The sequence below is a fragment of the Myotis myotis genome, unplaced genomic scaffold (genome assembly GCF_014108235.1).
Source record: "Myotis myotis isolate mMyoMyo1 unplaced genomic scaffold, mMyoMyo1.p scaffold_m19_p_2, whole genome shotgun sequence".
NCBI classification, from domain to species: Eukaryota; Metazoa; Chordata; class Mammalia; order Chiroptera; family Vespertilionidae; genus Myotis; species Myotis myotis.
Genome location: NW_023416324.1, coordinates 77,802,679 through 77,808,384, shown reverse-complemented (window position 1 = coordinate 77,808,384; position 5,706 = coordinate 77,802,679). Strand labels below are relative to the sequence as shown.

Sequence of the window (5,706 nt, the reverse complement as noted above, 5' to 3'; positions counted from 1 at the left end):
TTGGTGGTCGCCTTGGGGTCTGGCTGTGCTCCAGCGGGCTCCGCACGGGCCTGCCTGTTCCGCCTGGCCCTGCCCACACGTTGCTTACTCTGAGTCTTCCTTGGGCGCAGCCCCGGTCCATCACCTCCTGTGTCTCGCACCGCTTCCACAGGGCCGAGAAAGAGGCCCACACGGAGTTCAGGTCTGCAGGGAGCTGGTCCTCTGCTTTCAGAACCTTCGGGATCTCCTCTTGCAATTGTTCCCTTCCATGACCTTCCTTCCCTACCTCCGGCATCTTCCCGGAGCACCGCATGCCTGCCCTCCAGCAGCAGGTTGTCTTTGTGTGGCTTTCAGGGCAGCCTTCAGGGCCTGGTGGCCTCACTGAGGACCTTCCGCGTTGGGCGCAGGGCCTGAGGCCCGCCGGGGTAGGCCGGCGGCTCCCCAGCAAGTCCCGCTGCACCAGGTGCACCTGCGCACGCCCCGACCGCGCCCTCCAGGCATGGCGGCTCCACACTGTGCTCAGGGCCTGGGAGTTAAGCAGCAGGGTGGTCCTGATGAGGTAGAGCTGGGCCAGCGGCAGCTTCCTGTGATGGGCAGAGATGGGGGGGGGGGGGGGAGGCGGCTCAGGCTGGACCCTGGGGGAGGTCCCTGGGGGCAGTTCTCTGCTCCGACCGGCGGGCCCTTTGGGCTCCCCGCCAGGCAGGAGGTCCTGCCCTCCATCTTTGATAGCTGGGAGCCACTGCCAGGGCTTGGTGCGCCCCGAGTCCTAGTGCCAGTGGCTGTGGCAGCCAAGCAGAGTTCCAGCAGGCTGCGGCTGGGGGCTGGGGGCGCCCCCTGGGTGGCAGCCCCTGCCAGCAGCTGCAGGAGGCTGGCCTCAGATTTGGACTTGAGCAGGTGGGGCAGGTGGGGCAGCAGCTGGCAGCTGGACAGGGGCAGGGCGGCAGAGGCGGGGCAAGGGCGGGGGTGAAGGGGCCTGTGGTAAATCTAGGGGCCGGGTCCCTGGCTTCACCACAGCGGCTGGGGTCGCAAAGTCTTGCAAGGAGGTGGGGGAGAGGGTGCCGTAGGCGGAGTCCATGGAGCAGGAGCTGCCCTCCCCGGGGCCCAGGGCCAGCAGTTTGCTGATCGGTGTGACAGATGAGGCGGGAGGGACATCTCATCGGACTGGGAGCTGAAGGGGCAGCCCTCGAACTCTGGAGAGGAGAGCGTCTCCCCGGGCTCCAGCACCACCATGGCCAGGGTCTCTGTGGAGCCAACCGAGGCGCAGTGTTGGGAGTCCAGGCTGTTACTGCTTTTGCACAGGATGGTGGGGGAGCTGGTGGCGGAAGTGCTACTCTCCCCACCCTCCTCTTCCTCCTCATCTTCCTCCTCATCCTCCTGCTCATCCTTCTCCTCCTCCAGGCTCTGCAAGTGCTGCTGGTTGCCCGCATGCTCCTACACATGCAGCTGCTGCAACTGGTTCTGGGCATTGTAAATGGAGTCCACCCAGCCCCGGCACAGAGCCTGCCCGCTGGCCTGGAATGCGTAGGCCCCCACGGCGCTGTGGAACTCCTTCAGGTAGATGAGGAGGAAGGAGCCAGGGTCCCGCAGCTCCCGGCACACAATCTTGTCCACCAGCAGTGGTGGCCTGTTGACCTTGGTCCTCTCAGCCTTCTTCACTGCCTTGGTCACTAAGAGCAGGTCCGTGAAGAGGAAGCAGTACACATCCATCTTGCTGTCCTTTCCCTTCTTCATCCTCAGGCTGCCCTCCAACAGCAGCTGACGCGCCTCCTCTGGGGAGACACCAGGGATGGACACGGCCAGGTCCAGGTGCAGAAATTCCTTCAGGAGCTTGTCCACCTCCTCCTTGCTACCCTCCACCACCTCGTAGGCGTCGATGCGGCTCACCATGGCTGCCAGCTGCTGCCGCTCCTGTCGCTGCCACATACACACGTTCAAGTGGTGGATGAAGCGCTTCACGGAGCTGATCATGGTGATGATGGCCTCCTTGGCATGTGGCTCATCCGTCACTGACTTGAGCAGCAGCGGGTACTTGGTGAGCTGCTGGTAGGGCTTGGCGAGCATGTCGCTCAGCTTCAGCCGCTGGCACTGCTGGTGCTTCTCGGCCCACATCACTTAGGCCCGGAAGAGATTGTTGTTGCGCAGCAGGCTGCGACTGTACTCCATTCAGCCCTCCTCCTCCATGCAGTACCGGATGTAGGGCTTGAAGAGGGAGCCAGACATCTTGAAGCCTTTGAGGAGGTCCTGGGCTGCAGCAGCGCCCGCGTGTGCAGCGCCTTCTCCACCATCAGTGGCATCATGCTGCCCCACAGCCCTCGGTTCAGACGGGCGATCTCAGGGATATTGCTGAACAGGAGCGGGGCGTGCAGGTGTGGGGACTCCTCCCCAAGGCGACCCTTCACCCAGGAGTCCCCGCCACTCCATTCACCACCTTGGCCAGCGGGGAGCTGCCCTCGGTGGGTCCGCTGCTCTGGGCACTGGGGAGGAGGAGACCGGGGAGGGCAAGGCCCTAAAGCATGTGGAGGTCCCGGAAGGCCGGTGGCTCCCCACACGTCCAGCTGCACCAGGTGCATGTGCACCTGCCCCCACCCGTGCCCTCCAGGCCTGCGCGGCTCCACGCTGCACTCAGGGCCTGGACAGCGTTCCAGCAGCAGGGGTGGAGGTGTGGGGACTTCTCCCCAGGGTAACCCTTCACCCGGGAGTCCCCGCTGCTCCATTCACCCCCTCGGCCAGCCGGGAGCGCTCTCGGTGGGTCCACTGCTCTGGTGGCAGCGGAGGGCGAGGCCCTGAAGCAAGAGGAGGCCTCAGAAGGCAGGCAAGGAGCCCAGGAAGCATGGCGCCCCTGCCACCACCCTGCGTCCTGCTGAGGCGTGCACCCAGGAGTGCCATGGTTGCGGCAGGGCCACCGGCTGGGCTTGGAGGTGAGTCCTCCATGCACAGTCCCAGCGGCCTGCCTGGTGTGGGTGGGGATTTCGGGTCACCTTGAGGGAGGCTCTGGCCTTTCTCTGTTCCTCTCCTGGTGGAGCGGCAGGACTCCAGTGCTGAGGTCAGAGGAGCTGCCTTCCAGCCCCCAGGCCGCTTCTCAGAGTTGGAAGTTGGGCCATCGGCCTCTGCCTAGGACAGAACCTCTGCACCCCAGGGTGCATAAACACACAGGGCTTCCATCAGGCTCTGCTGAACCCGGCCGTGAGGCCTCCTGGCTCTGCCGATCCAGGGGCTGTGAGGCCTCAGGGCTCCACTGACCCCGGGAAGGAGGCCTCCTGCTCGGCTGGCTTACAGCTGTTTGGCTTCGCTCCACCGCTTGGAGCCTAGTATGCAAATTAACTGCCATCTTTGTTGGCAGTTAATTTTCATATCACCCTGATTGGCCAATGGGAAGCGTAGCGGAGGTATGATTAATTACCATGTTTCTCTTTTATTAGATACTAGAGGCCCGGTGCAGAAAAATTTGTGCACTCAGGGGGGGGGGGGGCGGAGGGAGGTCCCACAGCCCAGCCTGTGCCCTCTCGCACTCTGGGACCCCTCAGGAGATAACGACCTGCTGGCTTAGGCCTGCTCCCGGGTGGCAGAGGGCAGGCCCAATCCCGAGGTGCAGCCCCTGGTCAGGCTCAGGGTAGGGCTGATTGGGGGGTTGGGGCACTGCCCCCTGTCAGACTCAAGGCAGGGTCGATGGGGAGGGCCAATCAGGGGGTTGGGAAGCTCCCCCCTGTCACACACAGAGCAGGGCCAATCAGGGGGTTGAGGAGCTCCCCCCTGTAACTCACAGAGTAGGGATGATAGGGGAGTTGGGGCACTGCCCCCTGTCACACTCAGGGCAGGGCCGATGGGGAGGTTATGGCTCTACACTGTCACACACAGAGCAGGGCCCATGGCGGGGGAGGGGGGGTTGGGGTGCCGCAACCTGTCACACTCAGGGCAGGGCCGATCAGGGGGGTTGGGCACCATTGCCTGTCACACACAGAGCCGCAGGGTGATCAGGGGGTTTGGGCGCTGCCCCCTGTCATGCTGATCCCGGTGCCAGGAGGCCTCGCGGCTCCGCTGATCCTGGTGCTGGGAGGCATATTATCCTTTTACTATATAGGATAGAGGCCTGGTGTACGGGTGGGGGCCAGCTGGTTTGCCCTGAAGGGTGTCCTGGATCAGGGTGGGGGTCCCCACTGGGGTGCCTGGCCAGCCTGGGTGAGGGGATGATGGTTGTTTGCAGCTGGTCACACACCCTTCAGGGTGGGGGTCCCCACTGGGGTGCCTGGCCAGTCTGGGTGAGGGGCTGAGGGCTGTTTTCAGGCTGGGGGTGACTGAAGCTCCCAACCGCTCCTTTTTTTCTTTTTTCTTTTTTTATACTGGGCCAGCTTTAGCTTGAGGCTTTGCTCCAGCTCTTAGGCCTCTGCTGCTGAAAGCAGGTATCTGGTTTGTTTGGGTTCTATAATCGAAACACTGTTTCAACTCCAGCTCTGAGATCCCGGCTTGCTGAAAGCAGGTTTCTGGGGTTTGTTTAGATTCTATGTTTGTAACAATGTTTCAAACTGCAAGCTCAGAGGCCGGCAGCGGCAGGCGGGGAATGTTGGAGTCCTCTGTCACTGAGCAAGCAAGCCTCATGTTCGCTTCAAGCTGCCTGGCTGCTGGCTGCCATCTTGGCTGGCAGTTAAATTGCATATTGCTCTTATTAGCCAATGGGAAGGGTAGCGGATGTATGGCTAATTACCATGTTTCCCTTTTATTAGATAGGATATATATCGAGGGAGAGAGAGATATTCTATTGAAGAGTTGCCTCACATATGCACCCCAATGGGGGATCGAACCTGCAATCTAGTTATGTGCCCTACAACCTTTTTTTTTTTTTTTAATAATATATTTTATTGATTTTTCACAGAGAGGAAGGGAGAGAGATAGAGAGAGTTAGAAACATCGATGAGAGAGAAACATTGACCAGCTGCCTCCTGCACATCCCCCACCGGGGATGTGCCCGCAACCCAGGCACATGCCCCTGACCAGAATCGAACCCGGGACCTCTCAGTCCACAGACTGACGCTCTATCCACTGAGCCAAACTGGTTTCAGCCCTACAACCTTTTGGTGTACAGAATGACGCAACAACCAACTGAGCCACGGGCCAGGGCTCTCTTTCTTCCTTTGGATCCCACTTCACCCTGCTGCAGTCTTTGGCATTCAAGCAAGCAGGCCCAATTACTCTGGCTTTTCACATTGTTGAGACTCATAAAACAAATAAACTACCTAATATATCTCTTGATAATTATTTTTTTGTCTTTCATAGCATAAATTTGAGGCATATTCCCATTCTAGAAGATCTTCTCCCAGGAGTGAGAACAAAGACAAAGACAGTAGATGATGAGATAAAATTCCATCCTACTTTGAAACTGCATTTTCTTCTTGGGGTTTGGTACAGTATGAGGATCAAGTCTATGTGTTAGCAGTGAGAGGAAATAGAATTGGGATTTTATTTTCTAGTATAAAAACAACAACAACAATGAAACAATATATACCACCTGAAATCAAGGAAAGCAAGCAAAACCAAAGACATGAAATCAACAGAAGCAAACAAAATAACAACAATAACAAACTTTGGAAAGCTGATGCCTAAGAAAGCTGGAAGGAAGTCAGGAATGATGTGGAAATGCGAGGCTGGGCTGGGGTGAGCTCACTGTTACTGACTCCCATACATTGCCAGAGGCAGGGTAAAATCACTCAGTGTTTTTGGAAAGCAACTTGAAAA

The 5,706-nt window shown here is 59.0% G+C and overlaps 1 pseudogene; it reads right to left on the bottom strand.

Moving 5' to 3' along the window:
- Window positions 1-512: 512 nt before the first annotated feature.
- Window positions 513-2,693, bottom strand: LOC118675570 (annotated as a pseudogene).
- Window positions 2,694-5,706: the final 3,013 nt, after the last annotated feature.